The 23326-nt window shown below is 45.7% G+C and overlaps 1 long non-coding RNA gene across 1 annotated transcript in view; it reads left to right on the top strand.

The window, feature by feature from the left end:
* LOC142828092 (uncharacterized) overlaps positions 1-22041 on the top strand; it is a 38171-nt gene extending 16130 nt beyond the window's left edge. Inside the window, exon 3 of the long non-coding RNA XR_012903065.1 lies at positions 21783-22041. This is a non-coding gene — a long non-coding RNA (uncharacterized LOC142828092). The remainder of the gene's footprint in view (positions 1-21782) is intronic.
* Positions 22042-23326: the final 1285 nt, after the last annotated feature.

Here is a 23326-nt window from a genome sequence, read left to right as displayed (position 1 = left end):
AAATCTATGGCCGTGTCCAGACTCAGGGGTTCTTTCGGAAAAAGTAGCCTTTTTTCGAAAGAACTTCCCCTGCGTCCAGACTCAAGCCGCGTTCTTTCGAAATTATTTCGAAAGAACGCGGCTTTTCTTTCGATGGCGGTAAACCTCGTTTCACGAGGAAGAATGCCTTCTTTCGAAAGTTCCTCTTTCGAAAGAAGGCGTTCTTCAATGTAAAGAGGCCGTCTTCGAAAGAGAGCATCCAGACTCGCTGGGTGCTCTCTTTCGAAAAAGCGGATTTCTCTTTCGAAAGATCCGCCTGCAGTCTAGACGCGATCTTTTGAAAGAGGCTCTTTCGAAAGAAGCCTGCAGTCTAGACATAGCCTAAGAGGCAGATGGAACTGACTGTCAAGATCTTCTTCCAGGCAGTTCCTAGGGCAGCATAAAGAGTTAACTCTTGATTGGGCTCCCAGCAAAGCCAAAACTGAGCCTTGAACACTGCCAGCTAAATATGCCTTAAGAACAAAAATGACTGAAGCATCTTTTCTTTACTTCTCTGCCAAGATCTCAGTTTCAGGTTCTGTTTCCCCTGCAAGTGTTGATGTTATTAACACCTAAAGAAATGTAGAGACCGGGGGGGGCTGGAACAATTTTTATAGTGAGGGTGCTGGGAGCCACCGAACCAAACTGTAAACCTGACCCCTTCAAATCAGGGGGTGCTGCAGCTCCTCCAACACCTTTAGTTCCAACACCTATAGCAGCGACTAGAGTTCTATGCACTGTTTGCCTCTGAGGCCACATCTGTACTTAGTGCCAGAGATAGATCTTCTGGCATTTGATTTAGTGGGTCTAGGAAAGGCCTGCTAAATCGAATGCTGAGGGCGCCACCAGTCAGTGCCAGTATTTCTTGCAGTCGCAGGGAGTAAGGGAAGCTGAGGGGCGCTTTTGCCCCCATTGGCCTCCCACTTTGAAGACGGTATAGTTTAAGGTATGTCAACTCCAGCTATGTTCTTTATGTAGCTGGAATTGTGTACCTTGGCCGACTTGCTGAGTCTAGTATAGACCTGGCCTAAGTAATGACATCTACTGTTGCAGGAGAGACTGAGAACCTACAGTTCAGGTCTTGGCAGCAGAATAAACTTTGAAGTTCACCCTTGCTCCTTGCCAGTTATGTCTATCCTAAAGCAGCGTTTTCTTGAGGAACATGGCCTCATAAATATAGCATGTATTTGTTTGTATTTTACACCAGGGGATTCCCTGAGTTTGAAGAATTCAAGATAAAAAAACAAGAGAGGGAACTCTGCAGGTCAGTCAGAGAAAGCAATAGAGATGTATTCAAATTAGGGAAATAAAGGGTTAACCAGTGGGGGCTGCTCCAGCCAGGTCCCACTGCAGGTGAGAGCTGCTACAGCCTGGCCAGGCCATGGTTAACCTGTTAAACATTCCATTTAACTGGTTAACTTTTGAACCAGGATTTTACACCCCTAATTCAAATCAGCTGGGAGAACCTTAAAATGTTTATTTGGAATGAATTGAATCCCATCCCTGGATTCTGCCAGACCCCACACTTGTCTGAGAGCTTTAAACCTTCATTAAATCCTCCCATGCCCTGGGCTGCATGTTTGGAATCTCAAACAGCTTTGCCCCCCAAATCCCAAAGTATTTATTTTCCTTCTCAGCTCACTGCTCGTGGTAATGCAGTAGATTGTTCATCGAGGGCCCAATTCGGAACCAACAGAAGTCAACTGGAAGACCCCTCCCCCACTTATTCCAAAAGGAAAGAATTCAGGTTTCTTTGGTACAAAATTAAATTAGTGCCATGTACAGTAATTCCTCATTTAACACTATAGTGATGTTTCAGAAAATGATCGTGTTAAGTGAAAATGCGTTAAGCGGGGTCAATTTTCCCATTGAAAATAATGGAAAAGGTGGGGGTTGCGTTTCAAGCGGTGGTGTCTGTTGGGACCGGGACATAAGGTTGGGGGAGAAAGGGGACTGGGTCACAGCAAGGAGGGGAGGGGATTGGTTCTGGGGAAGGGAAGGGGAGGAGAGAGGAGCGGGATTGGGTTGGGAGTATGCCCCTGTGACGGGTCTGCCGGGCCCGCACTGCGTCTGGAGAGGGGGTGGTCGCTGGGGAACAGTGCAGCGAGCGGTGAACTCTACGCCGCTTTGCAGGGAGGTGAGGGAAGCCCCGAGCAGCTGCCGGTGCTGGGCTGGGCTGCAAGCGGGGGCAGAGGAGAGGGGGCAGGGCGTCTGGCGAGGGGGAGTCAGTGGGGAATGGCGCAGTGAGCAGCAAACCCTCCATCGCTTTGCAGGGAGGCGGGGGAAGCCCCGTGCAGCCACCGGCAAGAGGCCGGCAGGGGAAATCGTGTTATTCTGGGGACAATCGTGTAATTAAAAAAACATTCCCTAAAAAAAAATCATGCTATTGCGAAAACGTTTTACGTGGGCACGTGTTAAATGAGGAATTACTGTACAATCTAACATTACAGGCTATACAGGCATTTCCCCATCCCTCGCTGTCTGAATCTAGCTGGAGCGCACCAATCCGGGAGGGTTATAATCCCACTCAAGAATAAACCAGATTAACAAAAAGAAGGGAATGGCTGTGTCTTTTAACAGCCCTGCCCCCTTCCAAACGAGGCGCTTCCAAGCCCCTCCTCCCCTGGCTTACAATGGAAGGGTTCTGAGTGTGCTTTAAAAGAGAGAGCAGGGAAAGATCCGCCTTCTTGGGCACATGTTTCAAGTTGGAGATTTGTGGGAAATCAGCGCAAACCTCCCCCTGCTGCCCTGAGCTAACTGAGTGTGGCATTTCTCAGATGATTGTGTGCCACTGCCCACTGATGGATTGGAACTGGAGAAATAAGAATTGCTCCAACCCTGTGCTACCTTCTTCCCATCCAAAGATAAAAGAGCCACCACTAGTTTCCTTATCAACATCCAGCAATTTACTGCAAGCTGGGGTGGGAGGTTAGTGGGAACTCTGGGGATCAGGTCCCATTTCCAAGAGGAGACAGAATTCACAAGAAGAGCTGTTTCTTACCTTCTTCCCCCAGACACAGGAGCGGTGATGAAAAGGAGAATATCAGGCAGAAGAGAGAGCTAGAATATACCATGTATTGAGATCTGGCTTGAAAATCAGTGGGAAGTATATTCATGGTGGGGTGAGGACCACTGCAGTATCGTATCCAAATGTGCATCATCTAAAATGTCGCCTCCAGGCAAAAAGACAAACTGGCAGGTGTGAAATCTTTAGTTGTATGTTTGTATGGACCGAGCTGTCGATCGATGGATCTTGTCTTCTATGATGCTGTTGGTGAGTGACTAAGCCAATCCTCAACTGGCAAATCCAATTACAGCTGTCACATAAAAATCCACCAGCTGTGGGTGTTGTGCACTCTTTTCAGATCCTATACGTGTCTTGTAATGTCTGGGTACATTGATTCTCAAAGCGTTTGAGAGCCTGGACAATAGTTTCCCATCAGAACAATCTGTCCTGAGTTATGATTTCCAGGTCACTGGGAGATATGCCATATGACTTTGTTGGCCTTTAAGATATCTTTGCAACATTCATACTGTTGCAACAGAGCACTTTCCATGAACAAGCAGGTCATAGAAGACCGTCTTCGGGATCTGTGTATCATCATCCATCCTCAGAACATGACCAATCCAGTGAAACTGTTTGTTCATAAGTGTTGCTTCTATGCTCATGACCCCACACAGGTCAAGGACCTCCGCTTTAGGAAGTTTGTCCCACCAATTCACCTCCACAGTCTTCCTGAGGCAACACATATGGAAGTGCTCAAATTTCAAAATGTGGCAGCAATATATGGTCCATGACTCCGAGCCATACAGCAGGATATGCAGAAAACCTGCCTGATAAACTGTTACATTTGTATGAAGTTTAACACCATCGTCATTCCATAAGCGCTTGGTCAATCTTCCAAAGGCAGTGCTAGTTAAGCAGATACATTCCAAAGGTTTTCAGCGTTTATGATGGAGGATAGCATGCTTCCAAGGTAGCAAAACCTATCACTGCCTTAAGGATAGCATCAGCAACAGCGATCACTGGAGTGCTGGCCTCTTTCTGAACAGGCTGCGATATCATCTCTGTCTTCTTGAGGCTCACAGTTAGTCCAAACCAGTGAGCAGATGTAGCAAAATGATCAGGAGGTCATGGATAGTTGTAGTGAACACTTTGGTGCGAGCCTGAAGTATTCAGAGGTTGAAAATGCTACCATCCATTGTAACAGAATAGGTATGCCGAACGCACAACCCTTGAAAGCAACTAAGAGCATCATTGAAAAGTAGATGCTGAACAAGTAGATGCTGAACAAGGCCACACCCTTGCTTTGTACCATTTGATACTTCAAAAGATGCTGATGTCTCTCCATTGTTAAGGACCCCACCCAGCATACCCTTATGAAAGGACAAAACTATATTGATTAATTTTTCAGGACAGTCGAATCGCCCAAGTACCTTCCAAAGACTGTTTCTGTTGACTGTGTTGAACACCTTGGTCAGGCTGATGAAAATCAAGGGGAAAGATCCTGATGTTGCACTCTACATTTTTCTTGGATCTGCCTGGCTGTGAATATCATCTTGGCAGTGCCTCGACCTGCAGGAAATCCACACCCACTTTCAGGAATGATGCCATTTGTGAACACATGTAATAACAGCTGGTTGTGGAGGATGTGGGCCAGGATCTTACCGTCTATAGACAGCGGTGAGATGCTCCAGTGGTCATCACAGCATGCACAGTCACCTTTTGACTTGAATATGTGCACAAGCAAGGCATCATTGAAATCCTGGAGGACTTGCTCTTTCTCTCACATGATGATAAATAAATGGACTGGAGGGCATATCAGCTGGCCACCACCAGCTTTATAAATCTCTGATGGGCTCATGTTGCTGCCAGGTGCCTTTCCAGATTCCAGCTGCTTGTACCTCATCAAGAGTTGGCGGTACAACCAGCTGTGAATCATTAGCCCACTAAGGAATCTCTTCAAGAACGTGGCTGTCAAAAGCTGACATCTGGTTTAGTACATTGAGAAAATATTTGGCCCAGTGGTCAAGGATTTTAGCACGGTCTGTAATCAGAGTGCTGCTACCACACATAGCCCATTGACTGCTTCAGCCCATCATGCAATGCTTTAAGATCATTTCTGTCGGAGGTGTCTTGAAGTTTGACTGCGTTACATTTCCAAGAGTCCTCTTTCATTTGCAGCAATTTGACTTGTGCCTTTTGCTTAGCTTGAATGTAGGCTGACTTCCTGGAGGCATTCTCTGTATCCTTTATCCAGGCCAGGTGTGTTACATGCATCTTCTTAGAAGAGCTTGAGCATTTTTGTCCTTGTCATCAAACCAGTCCTTGTCTTGCATTTTTGAAAGCCTCATATTTTGACAGCAGTTTTATAGGTTGTTTCCTTGATGTTACTCCAGTCCACCTCAGTAGTGCAAGGCTGCTCTGGACCTTCATTGTTGATGACTAAGGATGTGTCAAGACTTAGTTGAAGCAAAGATTGTGTGTCTGGCTTTTCAAGTTTATTTTCCTCAGCATACAGCAGAATGACGATGTTTTGGTGGACAAAAGTATCAGAGGGGTAGCCGTGTTAGTGTGAATCTGCAAAAGAGTCAGGGAGTCCTGTGGCACCTTATAGACTAACCGAAGTGCTGAAGCATAAGCGCTCGCGGGCAAAGACCCACTTCGTCAGATGCATGTAGTAGAAATTCCCAGAGGCAGGTATAAATATGCAGGCCAGAATCAGGCTAGAGATGACGAGATAGATCCAATCAGGGAGGATGAGACCCACTTCTAGTAGCTGATCTGGAGGTGTGAATTCCAAGAGAGGAGAAGCTGCTTTTGTAGTTAGCTAGCCATTCACAGTCTTTGTTTAATCCTGAGTTGATTGTGTCAAACTTGAAGATGAACTCTAGCTCAGCAGTTTCTCTTTGAAGTCTGGTCCTGAAGTTTTTTTGCGGCAGGATGGCTACCTGTAGATCTGCAATTGTGTGTCCAGGGAGATTGAAGTGTTCCCCTACAGGTTTTTGTATGTTGCCATTCCTAATATCTGAATTGTGTCCATTTATTCTTTTACATAGGGATTGGCCGATGTATATAGCAGAGGGGCATAGTTGGCACATAATGGCATATATTACGTGAGTAGATTTGCAGGAGAATGAACCAGTGATGGTGTGGCTGATCTGGTTAGTTCCTGTGATGGTGTTGCTGGCGCATATATGTGGGCAGAGTTGGTACCGAGGTTTGTTGCATGGATTGGTTCCTGAGTTAGAGTTATTATGGTGCGGTGTATAGTTGCTGGTGAGAATATGCTTCAGGTTGGCGGGTTGTCTGTGGGCGAGGACTACACTGTGTTTGTTTGCCTGTTGAAAGAACGTGTTTGCAATAGTAAGTTCATGCTGTGCACACGTTTGAAGAAGAAGGGTGCTGTTTGAGTTCTTGCTTCCAATACCACGATGTCCAAGCGCCTCTGGCCATGTGGTGCAGTCCTGACCAACGTTAGCATTAAAATCTATAGTAAGTATCTATAGCCGTGGTGTCCAGCCACTACTGGTTTTCCAACCAGTAGCCACTAGAGTAGCTACTTTTATAGCCAACTAGCCACTCTCAACCGGCCAAATAGCCACATGTAGCTAGTGGCTAGCATGCTGGACACCACAGATCTATAACTTAGATTTAAGAGGTATGGAAGAGAACACTGAATTCAGGCTATTGTAGAAAGTCTCCTTTTCGGCATCTGCAGCAGGCAAAGTGGGTGCATATGCACTAACAGGTACAAGGCACTGTCCCTGCCTCAGTCTAAGCTTTGCAGTCATGAGGTGAGGACTGATGGCTTGCGGCTGGGATTCAAACTGGGGAACTAGTGACGTCTTGATGGAGAAGCCAACTCCTGTTTGTCTTGGATGCCCCTCAGGATGGCCCACACAATCATATGAATAGCTTGCTCCAACCTCTGGGATCTGGCTGGTACCAGATGCGTTAACTAAAGACTTTACACCTGCCAGCCAGTAGGTAGAGAACTTGGATGTTCTAATGTCCAAGTTTTCTACCTACTGGGTGGCAGGTGTGATGTCTTTAGTTAATGTAAAATCAAACCCTTCTCTTCCCTTGAATTATTTAATTCTGCAGGAGAAACTCCCCATTTGCTTCCCTTGGTGCAAGCCAGCTACCAACTGCTCAGAACTTTTCATTTGGCCTATTCGATACAAATAGGGATCCTTTCTCTTTACCCAATTGGCATGGGGTGAAAAGATATCAAAACTCCCCATCCCTAATGCTTTTCATCATGTATGTCCAGTGAATGTCATCCAGAACAGGGTGAACAAAATGGGTGCACAACCAGTTCTAAGTGGTGCATAAAATTCTGCTTTTCTTAGAGGGGCAGGTAACAGAAGGGACCGAGCTCTGCATGGACATTCTTATGTGCTTGTTTTAATAAAACACTGAGTCACAGAGCTAAGGCGCAAGCCTGGGGTTGAATGTGTAGAGCCTGCAAATTCACAGAGACCCGCTTTGTCTCTGTGGCCCATGTTTGTGGATTGGATGCAGATACAAATTTTGCATCCGTGCAGGGCTCCATGGATGTCTACACTGTTATTTAACAGCCACGAGGCCCAAGTCGTGCAAACTGTAGTCAGCTGACTATAGGGGTTTTATTGCAACATAGACATACTTTACAGGACTTGTATCTCAAGCCCCACACATACTCTTATTGTCCATTTGGTAAGACATTCACTGGACATACATGATGAAAAGCATTAGGGATGGGTCGCCTGACCTTCCCTGTGTACCATACACCAGGACTCTCCTGTCTCCACTTCTCTTTGCACCCACATTTGTGTCACTCCTGAGCTAGAGAAACACAAACCCAGGTGTATGACTTTATTGTTAATTACTCGGAGCACAGCAGCTGCTAGAGACCTCTGGTCCCATTATGCTAAATGCTCCAGACACATGTAGTCCTGCCCCAAAGATCTTACAGTCTAAAGAGATAATACAGACAAAAGGAGCATTATTAATCCTGGAAGCCCAGAGAGATTGAGTGATTTGTCCAAAGTCACGGCAGGAGCCTGTGCTATGCTCCATTTGTGCCAGGCCTTGCCAGGGCCGAGCTCTGGCCCCTCTTGGCTTGGCAATTCAGAGCTCCAGCACGCATCGGCTGGCTGCTCCAGTTATAAAAGTAAAAAAAAAAAAATGGTGTGAGCCCGACTCCTCTTTCATTATAAATTAAGCACTGAACCTTTTGTGCCATTGTTTAAAATTAAACCCAAGTTTTCTGGGTCCTCAGTTCCATGCCCTAAGCACATGACCTACTTTCTGGTCTTAATTTTTAATCTTTCACACAAAAAATGGGGGAGGGGATAATTGTTATTCTTTAAAGGAAAACCAGAAAAGTTTATTAAAAACCTTTCCTTCCAATGCGGAATAAATGTTTAAAAATATCGTGACTCTGTAGTTTCTTCTGTCACTGAAATTAGGGATGGTAGATGGCAAACTACAAAGCTCTTAAATCTGACATCTCTGCACCAAACAGCTTCTCTCTCCCCCTAACCTGACAGAAACTATTAATTGGTTTCTATGAAATTTTATTCAGGCTGGAAGCAAGAGGCAGCATTGAATTATGTGGCATCCTACATGGTGGAACTCACTGTTTTCCTATTGGACTCAGACACCAGGTAACATCTCTAACTAAAGGGATGTTTTTGTGGACCACATATAGTTAACCTTCAGTGAGTCATGAAGACGCCAGTGGGATAGCTTTAAAATCAATTTGAGAGAGAGAGGGGGTGAACATTTATTAACATCTAATCATGTTAAGACTTTCTACACCATATGTCTGAGCAAGAGAACATGTGAAATGGGTACTAATTACCACAGCTTGTGTCATGTGTGTATATTTTATATGCAGTCCCTGACCTTTTTGTTAATAACTTCACATTATATTCATTGACCTGAAACTAATTGAATTCAGTGGCACTCACTCAATAATTGAATTACATAGTCCTTTTAATTGGGCTCTGATTTAAATGTGAAAAAGTAACACTTTACCACCTGTATTTTTTCCCTAAGAAATTCCTTAGAAGAGTTAGTTCAGACTGATGGTAGGAAGTTAGAGTTTGTGAAAAGCACTACTGAGATTTAAAAAAATATTGGAAAACCTTTTTGTTCTTTCCCATCCAAAACACTCGTGAATGCTAGTGAATACACCAAAATATTATCCTGCTGCTTTGTTTTCATTTCATAGACTCCTAGGGTTGGGAGAGACCCCAGGAGGTCACCGAGTCCAACCCCCTGCTCAAAGTAGGACCAACCTCAACCAAATCATCTCAGCCAGGGCTTTGTCGAGCCTGGACTTCAGTAGGGCAGTGCAACAGCAAGATAGCGGCAAGAGAGGAAGATCAAAATCGGTGGGGGCTTGGTTGGTTGAGGAGCATCACGTGTAACACGCTGCTACCGCTGTAGCGGAGAGTTTTTAGCTGTGCCTCTCCCCGCGGTGATTTCAAACCCCTCCGCTAAACGCGAGGCTTTGCTAAGCATCACCAGGTGTTTCCCACCGGCCCCGGGCCGCGTTCCAAGCCCTTGTCTCTCCGCGCCCCTGCGTCAGCGGCCTATTGTTCCCATGGAACGTTCAGACATTCCTCGGAGGATCCATCCTCGCGCGTGACAGACGCGGTCTTGAAATTTCTCCTCGCCAGGGCTCGCTCGCGGGGAAAGTTAATTGCCCAAAGCCGCGGAGGAGAGCCCGGCTCTTTGCTTTTACTATATTTAACTTAAAAATGCAAATGTCATTAGCATCCTGATCATTGATAAGAGCGCCTCGTGCCACGCTTTAACCTCCATTAGGGGAGGATTAGGAGCCACCTTGGCATTTGGTAAGTGTCACTCCGGCAGCACTTGCTGCACAAATGCCTGGCTGTTACAGGGAGCTTTATCGCTCGGGGGGTCCCCCCCTCCCAAGGCAGACTAATAAACCCAGAAATTACAATTGCCTCCCTGCCGAATCTGTGATAGGCGGAAATAATGATATCAGCGCCCTTGCTAATCTCTTCGCCTCTGCGCTTGGCACTAGCCTATTGAGTCACCTGTCATACTCCGCTTTGATGAGGCGAATTCAATCTCTCCGCGGTAATGACAATGGAGCCATTTTCATGTGTGGGGATGATTAGGGGACGGTTTCTCTTTGCTCTGGCGCGGCAGGCACCCCGGGTCAGGCTGCAGCCCCTACCCGCGTGGAAGGAGGCTGGCGGGAGTGAAGTGAGCACGCTAAGTTGCTAGCAAAGCGACCCTCATAGGCTGATTAACTCTTGGGGAGCTACAGAGTCCGCTCCCACACGCCTCTGTCCCACCCACCGCATCAATAGACACGCACCCATAGCCACCACCAGACAGCCACACACTTACACCCTGCACCGCACACATCACACCCAGATCTCTCCTGCACCAGGACACCCCTCACACACCACTCAGCTGCACGCACTACTAGACCCCAATCCTCCCCCCTGGCTCTCGCTGCTTCCTGCCGCAGCGTGGCTCTGCACTCACTGTACCTCCCTGTTGCATCTGATGAAGTGGGTTTTACCCACCGAAGCTATGCCCACATAAATCTCCTTGTATCTTCTCCGGTATTTTATTTAGTTGCCCCGCCTCCTTCTTTTGCTACTCGATGAAAGCCCAGAGAGAATACAAAGGCAGCAGTGGGCACTGAGGAAGAACTGTAGTGATTGTCATACATACCTATAATTCCTAAGCAATGAAGATCTGTTCCTCCCAGCAACAAGTATGCTAGGCACAAAACAGTTGGCTTTTAGGATGACCCTGTGCTGGTAGCCAAAAATTCAGTTGTATTACAGGCAACAGCATATGAGCTTCCTTCATGGCAAAGTTTCCCATGTCTGTCCTCACTATAATGCAGAAATGGCTGGCAAGGTGCCAATGAGGGGTATATTACTACTCTCCATGCAGCCGGGTAGCACGCATAATGGGTTTGGTTCACTTGTTTGAATCCTCTTCTTACGGCGACAATAGCCATAGTCCCCCAACTGAGATGCTACCACTCAGGATAGCTTGGGTGGGAACTGGGTATAAGCCAGTTTGGAGGTCTCCCGGTAGGCAGATTACCTTTCTTAGCATGAGCTCTCCCAATTAGCAATAGATTTTTAGCCTCATCTGGACAATACCTAACTTTTTCAGATGGGAAACTGAGGCATGGGGTAGCTAAATGGGCTGATTTAAATTCACATTGGAACTCAGTGGATGAGGCACTAACCAAACCACATAATCCAAATCCACCCTACTTCCCAGCAGCCAGACTCAAGCAGGAGGCGATGACGACTGTAGGGATATTGCCTATAGTGCTCTATGATTACCATTCTTACCCCTTCTTGGATCTAAAAGACAGTGTCCCTATCTAAAGGGAGAATTTGGCTCTAGGCTCAGGCCTCTAAGAAAGCCCCAACTTTCTGAACTTGATTGGGCACCCACTTCTACCACCCTGCCATGAGTGATGGGAGTTTTGATATCCTTTCATCCCACCCCTGTCATTTAAGGGAAGGGATTGTCGAAGCAAAAACACGCTCCTCTGTGTTTAGGCAGCTAACAAGCAGCTTTATTAATTAATAAAGCACAGCATGAGCCAAACGTGGTCACAGCAGAACTAGACCCAGTAAGGCTGCTAATACAATCAATCCTAGTATCTTTATACCCTTAACCAAACAGTCTGACGTCAGGGCATCCAATTACAGAAATCCTCAATTAAATTTGGAAAAACAAAGCCTTATCAACAAGATGGCGGACAGGTGCGAGGGAGTACATCTCCTGTCCCAACCAGCCCAATTAACACATACCAATAGCCCATCCTGTAGGCCTCTTCTCACGGGGTGACAGAAAGTTCACTCTGGTCTACGTGCTTGAGAGAAAAGCTGAAATGGTTTCTGATATACAAGATGGCTTCTAGCTAAATATGAAAATGGTTTCTACAGCTTCCACAACTCCCCCCTTTTAGCCTTTTAAAGGCTAACCTTGAAACCATTTTATACCTCCATTTTCCATTAAAGTATTTATGTACATTTCTTGTTCCTTTCTCTGCTCATCCTATTTTAACATCATGAGTTCCACATTCCCTTTGGTAAGGGTCTATCTTGTGTTTTCTAGAATACAAGAAATACAGCATTTGATTAACAAGAAACAGCAATAAGCACAAAAGAAAATAGCCAATACTAAAACTACTCTTTGCAAAATCCAAGTTCCCACATGTCTAAACTAGCCTCCCAACCAATCCCAGAGGGTCCAGTCTTCCCCCTGCCTTAGGCGTTTCACAGTTCTTTTAATTTCTGAGGCATCTTCCTTTACTTCTTTTCTGGTGTCAGAAATATACCCACAGCATTTTCTTCTTACTAAGGCACAAACCCCGCTCTTACTAGCTAGGACATAGTCTAGGGCCATTCGGTTTGGCTTTTTCTCACCCTGGCTCCTGAACCGTTACATGTCTAGCAGTACTTTCCAATTGGGGTCAAGGCTAGGCGGATATACCCTGGGTTAGTAAACCCTTTATCCTGCCAAGTATCATTTGGCTTAGTTTACTAAACAGTGTGCCGTTTATTTGAGTGTTGTTTAGTGGGACTGGAATCATTGGGATGCCTCCTTCTGAATATACCGGACTGTGAGCACATATCCAGCAACCTGTAGAATTAAATTCTTGGGAAACTTGGTTCATTAAAAGCATAAACACATTTGAACCATATAGGTTATAACTACTAAATATTAAAAACAAGATTAAGCATAAACTCAACATGAATTGTTTGTCCAGCCTCATGCTGGCTGTTCTTCAGGACTTCGTAGTTTGCTTCACCTATCGCTGGCAGGTTCTTAGCTGGTACCTTAGCCTTGGTCTCTCAGGCTCGTCTGCTTCTGGGCCTGGATTGCCGGTACCAAGCCTGTGCTGATCCTCGTCTACTTCTGGACCTGGGTTTCTGGTACCAGGTCTGTGGTGATTCCCATCTGCTTCTGGACCTGGGTCTCCGGTACCAGGTCTGCGGTGCTCCTTATTGGGGCCGACTTCTGTAGGAGCCAGGACAGGTTTGCAGTGGGATGCGTGAATCCAGGTGGGCAATCCTTCGCACTTTACAGCAGTATGGGTGGTCAGAAGGATTTGGTAGGGACACTTTCACCTGGGTTCCAGGGCAGTCTTCCGCTGGTGAACTTTCACGCAAACCCAGTCTCCTGGTTGTAGTTTAAGGCACAGCTCAGTCGGGGCCTTAACCTGTGAATGATAAGACTGTACACACCTCATAAGTTCCTGGCAATACTTGACTATGCTTCTTTTAACGAGTGTGGCATCAGCCAGGTCAATTTCTGGGCTGCTTAACAGTCTCATAGGTTGGCCACATGCAATTTCATGTGGACTGAGTCCAGTTTTCTGATTAGGAGTGGCTCTCATGCTCATTAGGGCAATTGGGAGTGCTACTATCTATGTTAAGCAAGAGTTTTCACATATTTTAGCAAGTTCATTCTTTAAAATCCTGTTTCATCTTTCTACTGTTTGTGCGCTCTCTAGGTGTCGTGCACAGTGCAGTGCTTGTCTGGTACAGTAGTACTTTTCCAGTTTTTTTTTTTAACAATTTGCCCAGTAAAGTGGGTACCTTTATCACTGGAGATCACAAGGTGTATTTCCCATGATGGGATGTAATAATTTAGAAGTTTCTTAGCTACTGTGATGTCATTATGTTTCCTTCAGGGATAAGCTTCTACCCATCCCAAAAACAAGCAAACAATAACCAGCACATTATTGAAAAGATTGACATTTAAGCAACTGAATAAAGTCCATTTGTAAATTCAGAAATGGTCCTAAAGGCGGAGGTCTGGTTGCCGGAACTGTCTTTACAGGTTTACCCACGTTGTGGGCTTGGCAGACAGGGCAAGCCAGACAGTAATCTTTGGCTGCTTGGGAGAATTTGGGAGCAAACCAATTTTGTTTTAGGATTGCTACCATCCCCCCCTTTTGCCAACGTGCGACAATCTAGGGAGCACGGGGGCAAGGTGAGGTAGCAAGACCACTGGGGCAACAATGTGGCCATCAGAGCTGCACCACAAGTGGTCTGGGTGCAAGGTGCACCCTGCCAGTCTCCACTCCTGCTTTTCTGATTCTGGGGCTTGGTTTCGCAGGAGGGCCAGTTCTGAAAGAGACGGCGTAGGAGCTGGCGATGGTAGGAGAGAAGGGAAAAACAGCAGGTAGAGGAGCAGATTCCACTACATTCCAGACAGTACAAACTGCATAGCCTGCTACTAAAACTCTACTAAAATTATAAAGGCAAGAACCATTTATATAAAGCACAATGTTAAGATTATTCAAGGGACTTAAATTATTCTTTCATTAGAACAACAATATTGTACACACAACGTTTGAAATACATATATCACAATCAAGATACACACAAGACAAATCTGGACAGAACACAAACTTATGTCATGACACAGAACCATGGTTTTTTTTTTTTCCTTCGGTTAATTTTCATATGATATTAGCGCTTCTTGATGATCTGAAAGACAAAGAAAACATTTCTACCCCCGTCGGGGTGGCCCATTATAACTTAAAATACTGCCTAAGATCTGCTAGGGGAACTAGTTACATCTAGTTCCTTACCACTTCTATGGGTGAGTGAGCTGTAACTTTCTGAGAACAAGAGAGCTTCATCGGTACTCGTGACCTTCCACTCTCTTGAATTACCTCTGAGCTGCTAGCTTTCCTTATCAGTGGCATGCCTCAGTTTTTCTCTTGTACTGCAGACCAGGCTTATTTTATTTACTGCTACAGAAATTCTTAGAACAAGGTGCTTGCTAGTTACTATTCCAGCAAGCAAAAAGGTTTTCCTTTCCTGAAAAGAATCACATGCAATGTTACAGACTTACTTATGGGGGACAGTGCTCCCCCCCCTTCCAGAACAGACAGGCAGTTTGCAGACACACACAACCTTGGATCTGAAAGCAAGCCAAAAGTGCTATCAGCTCAGCCTTGACCAGAAACACTGTGAAGTTTCTGGGCTTGGATTTTTTTAAACAATAATTAGGTTCCTTGGAAGACACATTTAACCCTTAGGGTGCAGGTTTTACAAATTTACAATGTATAGATTCTATTCTTTTATGCGGTTAACCAATTAAGTTTCAGTAGAATTCCTTATTTTCTCTTTAATAGATTTAACAAAGTGTCTGTAGCTAAATGTTTAACTTGACTGTTTCATTGCTAAGATGATTAAAAGAGGCTGCAAGAAACAAGTCATTTCTTAAAGCAGGTTTGTTTTGGTTTTTTTTTCCCTCCCCCCTTAGGATTTGGAGGAACACTTTCTTTAAACTGTTAAACTTATTTTAAACTTTATGTTTTGCTTTGGATCGGGCAAGTTTGTTACAGGAGCCTGTGTTTTCAAAGGGAAGAGCTAATTCCTTTCAGTTATTTTTCATGTTTCCTCTCTACCTGTGTATGCGTTATAAAGAGGGATAGAGGGGTGATGTTGTGCCAGATTTTCCCCCCAAGCTTGGTTGATATAGGTGTGCAAACTGAGAATTTTTTTTCTTTTTTCCCCCACTTTTTGTGCATTATTTTGGCACAGAGGCACTGCAGCAACTTTTAAGTTACCTATCTTACTGCAGGGAGGATTTTTGCTTTTCTGAGCTTCACTTTCATCTCTCAGGGCTTTAATTTTTCTTCTTTTCAAATTTGTTAAATGCTTACAGGTCCTTGGACCATTATGCATGTACAAGTAGTATACAGGAGTGCCTTTTGACAGTGTGGGGGGGATGTTTAGACTAACCCCCACTTAAACTAACTTTACACACTCCAAAGAAAGAGTCTGCTGGGTCTAGAGTGTCAGACCTTAGCAGCTCATGAAATAAGGGGAGTCGTCACTCCCTCACATATCCGCTGAGTCTCGAGGTTCAGCTGACCCCCCCCTTGCGTTCAGAGCTCCCTCCTGGGAGAGCCCTGGTGCAGCTGGGATCAGCTCAAGTCTCAGACCTATGCAACGGCATTCATTCTTCACTCATTACATTCATACTCATTTTCCACACACATTTTTTTCTCCTTTTTCACATTTTTCCTATAGTTTCCACATTTAGCTGCATCTTTATTTATTGTCTAGTTCCCATGGGTTTCTATTAAGTGACGCTGCCCTAAGACACCCGGCACTTAATATCAGACTTCATTAGGATCCTATACCAGAAAACACTTATCATAAAGGCACTGGAATTCCTGTAGACTGACCTACCCCCATTTTCTGCGCGCGCTTAATTCTGTAAGACACCGAACCAAAGTCCGCCTGCTTACACCATATTCTGCAAGTCACCGAATCAGGATCCGCCTGCTCGCTCTGCGAGTCACCGAATCAGAATCCGCCTGCTTGCTCTGCAAGTCACCGAAACAGGATTCGCCTGCTTGCTCTGCAAGTCACTGAATCAGGATCCGCCTGCTCGCTCTGCGAGTCACCGAATCAAGAATTCACCTGCTCGCACTGGTCCCCCCCCTTTTTGTTGCGAAGCACTGGACTCAAGGTCCACCTGCCTCGCAGGGGTTTCCGGCACCTGCCCCAGCCCGGCAGAACACCACGTCCTGGCGCCTGGAGACAGCCTGGCGGAATGGGGCACTATGGCCTGGGGTTAGCCTCAGAGGTCAGTACTACGCCCACAAATAACAGAGAGAGACAACAAAGCTTCCCCACAGTTCCGTGTGCCGAGAGAGAGTAATGGCACCACACCAGCTTTTAGCGTCCGAACACAGAGGGTCCAGCGCATGGCTGCCTCACTAGAGACACCGGTGTGCCCTTTTGGAACTGTGACACATAAGACAGGCCTAATAGACAAAGACAGACACAGACAGACAAAAATGTTAGCCGCTCCACAAAATTGAATTCCGTAGCTCCCCTTACCTCGATGGCCGGCCGTCACTCCAAATCCCAAGCCCTCAACCAGGAGATTTCGTAACAGGTATCCCCTTTACCTTCTCTTGAGCGCTCTGAGAGGTTTGGAAGTGGAGTGCCGGTCCGTCCATACGGGCAAGTGGCGCGTTAGGAATCTCGGTGGAACCTCCAAATTGTCGAAGCAAAAACACGCTCCTCTGTGTTTAGGCAGCTAACAAGCAGCTTTATTAATTAATAAAGCACAGCATGAGCCAAACGTGGTCACAGCAGAACTAGACCCAGTAAGGCTGCTAATACAATCAATCCTAGTATCTTTATACCCTTAACCAAACAGTCTGACGTCAGGGCATCCAATTACAGAAATCCTCAATTAAATTTGGAAAAACAAAGCCTTATCAACAAGATGGCGGACAGGTGCGAGGGAGTACATCTCCTGTCCCAACCAGCCCAATTAACACATACCAATAGCCCATCCTGTAGGCCTCTTCTCACGGGGTGACAGAAAGTTCACTCTGGTCTACGTGCTTGAGAGAAAAGCTGAAATGGTTTCTGATATACAAGATGGCTTCTAGCTAAATATGAAAATGGTTTCTACAGCTTCCACAGGATCCTTATTTGGACATGTCTGCCAGGAGATACAATCATTAAAACCATAAAGCAAAGTTGGTGCATGGTCATCTTGGGTGACCACAGCCTGGGGAGTGGCCATATACACAGCATAAAGGTTCATCTAGCCCAGTGACCTGTCTTCCAACAGTGGCCAATACCCAAAGGGAAGGAGCAGAACAGGGAATCAATAAGCCATCCCTCCTCTGCTACTACTGTCCATATCTATTGCGATGCAGATGTAGCCTGAAGGTCGCTGAAGAGCCTCCAGAGCTTACTCCCAGGCTAAAACCTCGTCTTGGGGTATTAGCTGCCATTCGCACACCCTTCAAATCCTCCCATCCAAAAGATCTTCTACTTCAGAAAAGGAAGGGTGGGCCTGCATAAATGTGGGAGGAGTAAAGGCAGAGTCCAAGTAGCATGGGCAAAAGCGTCCCCTCCAGATATCTATGCACAAGGGATCTCCGCTTGTCTCTCTAGGAAGGGCTGTCTTTCCAGTCTGCCTATGTCTGCACTGCAACGCTATTTCAGCATACTGGAGTATCCCGAAATAGCTATCCCATGTCTTAACAGCAAGCCCACTATTTTGGGCTCACTATTCCAATGTCCCTGTAAACCTTATTACACAAGGAGTAAGGGACGTTTCGGAATAGTGGGTTATTTCAAAATTTGGCGCTGTGTAGACAGCATTAGCTTACGAAATAAACTATTTCAAAATAAGATCAAAATAAGATACACAATTTGCATAGCTTAAATTGCATCTCTTATTTCAAGCTACAGTGCAGTATAGACGCACCCTCTGTGTTTTCTCAGGGCCTCGCACAATTGAGTGCTGGCCAGTTACCGGGGCTCCAGGGTGCAGCAGTAGTACAAATACATAACATGATCAAAATAAATGAAATAATTAGTAATACAAAAGCGGCGAGGAGTCCTGTGGCACCTTATAGACTGACCGAAGTGTTGGAGCATAAGCTTTCACGGGCAAAGACCCACTTTGTCAGATGCATGTAGTGGAAATTTCCAGAGGCAGGTATAAATATGAAGGCCAGAATCAAGCTAGAGATGACGAGGTGGATCCAATCAGGGAGGATGAGGCCCACTTCTAGTAGCTGACCTGGAGGTGTGAATTCCAAGAGAGGAGAAGCTGCTTTTGTAATTAGCTAGCCATTCACAGTCTTTGTTTAATCCAGAGTTGATTGTGTCAAACTTGAAGATGAACTGTAGCTCAGCAGTTTCTCTTTGAAGTCTGGTCCTGAAGTTTTTTTGCTGCAGGATGGCTACCTTTAGATCTGCAATTGTGTGTCCAGGGAGACTGACGTGTTCCCCTACAGGTTTTTGTATGTTGCCATTCCTAATATCTGGGTTGTGTCCATTTATTCTTTTACATAGGGACTGTCCAGTTTGGCAGATGTATATAGCAGAGGGGCATTGTTGGCACATATTACATTAGTAGATGTGCAGAAGAATGAACCAATGAAGGTATAGCTGATCTGGGTAGGTCCTGTGATGGTGTTGCTGGCATATATATGTGGGCAGAGTTGGCACCGAGGTTTGTTGCAGGAATTGGTTCCTGAGTTAGAGTTATTATGGTGCGGTGTATAGTTGCTGATGAGAATATGCTCCAGGTTGGAGGGTTGTCTGTGGGCGAGGACTGGCCTGCCTCCCAAGGCCTGTGAGAGTGAGGGATCATTGTCCAGGATGGGTTGTTGATCACTAATGATGCGGTGGAGAGGTTTTAGCTGAGGACTGTAGGTGACGGTCAGTGGTGTTCTGTTGGTTTCTTTCTTGGGCTTGTCCTGTAGCAGGAGGCTTCTGGGTACACGTCTGGCTCTGTCAATCTGTCTCCTCACTTCCTCATGTGGGTATTGTAGTTTACAGAATGCTTGTTGAAGATCTTGTAGGTGTAGGTCTCTGTCTGAGGGGTTGGAGCATATGCGGTTGTACCTCAGTGCTTGGCTGTAAACAATGGATCGTGTGGTGTGAGTAGAAGTAGGAAAGGATGCCTAAAGAGATAGTACCAGGAGACTGAATCCCGAGGGCCATGAACAGATGCTGGACAAGAAGGAATGAAAGCAGAGTGATAGAGGCCTAGAGTAAAGACAACCCAAGGATCAATCAACTATCAAATAATTGTGTCAAAGGCAACAGAGAGATCAAAGAGATGAACCCTGAAAAACTCCCAAGATTGAGGTCAGGTCTACACTAAAGGGGAAGTTGAATCCAAATACGCAACTCCAGCTACACTAATTATGTAGCCGGAGTTGACGTACCTTGATTCAAGTTTCCCCACCTTCCCCAAAGTGGGAGGCCGATGGGAGTAAATGCTCCCATTGGCTTCCTTTATTCCTTGCAGGAGCAGGCATACTGGCTGATGATGGGGGTGTCCTTTGAGTTCGATTTAGCGGGTCTTAACTAGACCCACTAAATCAAATTCTAGAAGATCGATCACAGCAGCATCAATCTTCCCTAGAGTGAAGACATGGCTTACAAAGAAAGAGGTCATAGGTGGGTGAGGACAGGTCAGCAGAGTGCAAATGGAAGCCACATAAGAGGGGATTAAGTTTACAGAGAGAAGAGGAGCTTATGTGAGCTGTGCATTTAACTATGAAATGAATCATTGTGATGAGTCCAAGTCTACTACTGATACTGTCAAGCTGTCCAGACTAGCCCACAAGTGCAAGGACCAACCTCAGGGCTCACTGTTAGGAAGCAGGGCACAAACTCCAAATTGTCTGGGAGATCTATACTTAGATTTCACCAACCAAGTGTGAACTCCTCACGCACTAGAATACTCTCAGCATAGCATCACAAAGAGTCCCCTTGGGTACACTGACCTTTTTTGCCAGTCAGATAAGCTTACTTTTGTGATAGATGATCTTCTATACCTAAAATCATGATATCCAGGTTACTCCCAGTCTTAAAGGACAAGTCACTTAACCCTGGTCAATTGTACCTTAGGCCAGGTCTATACTAAAAGGAGATATTGAAGCAAAATTCGTGATTCCAGCTAACTCACTAATGTAGTTGGAATCGACATACCTTGTTTCGCATTTCCCCACCATCCCCACAGTGAGAGGCCAACAGGATCAAACACTCCCATCAGTTTCCCTTACTCCTAGTTCAAGCAGGAGTACCCTCAGCCAACGGGGATGCCCTCTGAATTCAATTTAGTGAGTCTGCAATAGACTTGCTAAATTGAACTCCAGAAGATCGATTGCAGCCACGTCGCTCTTCCACAGAGTGAAGACGTAGCCCTAAAAGTCTCACCAAAGACAACACTTATAGCCAAGTAACAAATTCACTAAAGCAAGGCTACTCAACTTTGTAAGCTCCGGGGACCACAATGATACTCACAGCACATGCCAAGGGTCGCAACTTAAATGTGGTTACATATGCACACAAATATATATGCAAATATATACAAATAGCTTCTTTCACACTGATGGGCATGAGATTAAGGCAAGACTACACAACACACAGGCCCCATTTAAGTCAGTTCTGCTGACATTAATAAAATGCAGTATTTACCCAATTTCCACCCATATGACAGCACTTTTAATGAGCAGTGACAGTCCAGGAATGTAACTACTAAAATGCATATCAACAGAAGACCAATATATTGACTACTTTTTTGTTTTGGCTCTCACCTGCAGGCCACATGTTGAACCCTGTGTAAGCCCAAACTGCACGGCTAACAGTGTTGGCGAAGCATTTTTGCCACAGTGCCTGGGCTTGCCAGGTGCCAATGCAGGATTTGTCATAGTAACCTAGCTGTCCCATCCAACGGAAGCACAATATATACAACCGAGGGAACAATTGTATAATGACCATGATTCCCTTGGATTTCTCAGAAATGAATCTGGTCAGAGGAAGAAGGATGGTATAGTCTAGTGGTCCCCAACACAGTGTCCATGGGTGCCATGGCGCCTGCCGGGGCATTTATGTGCACCCACCAAGTGACCAGGGCCAGCCCAAGTCATTCTTGTGGCCCGGGCCTTGGTGCACGTGTGGCTCCCGCCCCCGGGTGTGCGGTGCCGCCCCCCTGTGCGTGCAGCACATGAGCGGCTCCGCCCCCAGGTGCGTGGCGCATGCGCAGCCCTGCCCCCAGGTGCCCGGCAGCCCCAAAAGCTTGGGCACCACTGGTTGTAGTCCTTCCTTTCACGCAAAGATAGGGAAGCTGCAGAAACACTTCTAGGAGGCTGGAAATAATGGGACTAAATATTATGTACAGCCGTTATGATGTTGAAAACGGACTTATTTTTATTTTATTTTCCAAGGTCACCCCTTTGCCCCACCCCTTCTCCTCCCTGTAGCTGCTGATCTGGAAGACAGCAGAGAAAGCAGCAGTACTCCTATGGCAAGGCCAGATGAAATTTGCAACAACGTGGCCTCCTCCAGCAGCACTATGGATTCCTGTCAGAAAAGGAAATGCACCAAGACCAGTGCTGAACTGCTCAACAACCTAAGGAGGTATAAGATGTGGACAAGATAACCTACAGTAGCTGCAGGACAAGGAGGAAAACATAATGACTTCTACATGGATTGTAAGGCATCGGGGGAATGGAAACGCAAGTCAGCCAAAAAACATTCATTTCTGCCATCATTTCTAGTCCCAGTGTCAGAACCGAACAGTATCACCATGGTTTACTTTCCTAGCTGTCATTCAACCCATCATCTATCACCAGCCAGAGTTCTCCTGACACCAGCCTCCCAACTGTCTTCTGGTCCCTGCTACCCATGTTTTTCACATTAGACTTGTTTTGAAAGTTTTCTGCTGTGCTGATGTGTATGTTCATGTGCATTTTGGACAAGATTTTGGTTTTCTAAAATCATGTGAATGATGATGCCTTAAAGATCTAGAAAACATGACCTATGAGGCAAGATTGAAAGAACAGGGTTTGTTTAGTCTGAAGAAGGCCGAGAGGGGACATAACTGTTTTCAAGTGCATAAAAGGGTGTTACAAGGAAGAGGGATAAAAATTGTTCTCCTTGGCCTGAGGATAGGACAAGAAGCAATGGGCTTAAACTGGAGCAAGGGAGGTTTAGGTTGGACGTTAGGAAAAACTTCCTAACTGTCAAGGTGGTTAATCACTGGGGGTATGTCTACACTACCACCCTAGTTCGAACTAGGGTAGTTAATGTAGGCAACCGAAGTTGCAAATGAAGCCCGGGATTTGAATTTCCCGGGCTTCATTTACATCTTGCCGGGCACCACCATTTTTAAAGCCCCGCTAGTTCGGACTCCGTGCCCGCGGCTACACGCGGCACGGAGTAGGTAGTTCGGATTAGGCTTCCTATTCCGGACTACCAGTACACCTCGTTCCACAAGGAGTTCCCTTCCAGTCATATGATTCCATATGCTCCTCAAGAAGTGTGCAACCTCAAGCAATCTGCACTGTCCTATGGCTCCAAGGAGACTTCTTATACTATTGCTTCTTTATTTAAAGACAAGCATTAGTCCTTGCCTATACACTAACCCACACAGGTTTAGTTAAACCTGGTTGTACTAAACCGGTTTACTTAAGTCAGTGGAAACTCCCATGTGGACACTATTTCCATTTAAAAGTGGCTTATTTCAATTTAGAGTAAACCTGTTCCTAACCAACTTAAGGTGTTATGTTCAACCAGTGCTTATTTTGGCTTAATCTAGGTTTATTTCAGTTTACTTTAAGCCAAAGCATTCCAAGTTTGTAAGCAATCAAGCTCATAGAAACACTGACCACCAAACACTGACTACAGTCTGCAGATGACCTCTGCAGCTACTCTAGTCCCCTTAACCTTACAACCAATAGTAATAGTAATACACACATCACAATGGTCT

Source organism: Pelodiscus sinensis, chromosome 3, assembly GCF_049634645.1.
Source record: "Pelodiscus sinensis isolate JC-2024 chromosome 3, ASM4963464v1, whole genome shotgun sequence".
NCBI classification, from domain to species: domain Eukaryota; kingdom Metazoa; phylum Chordata; order Testudines; family Trionychidae; genus Pelodiscus; species Pelodiscus sinensis.
Note: the sequence above shows the minus strand (reverse complement) of the source record. Positions and strands in the feature narration are given on the sequence as shown.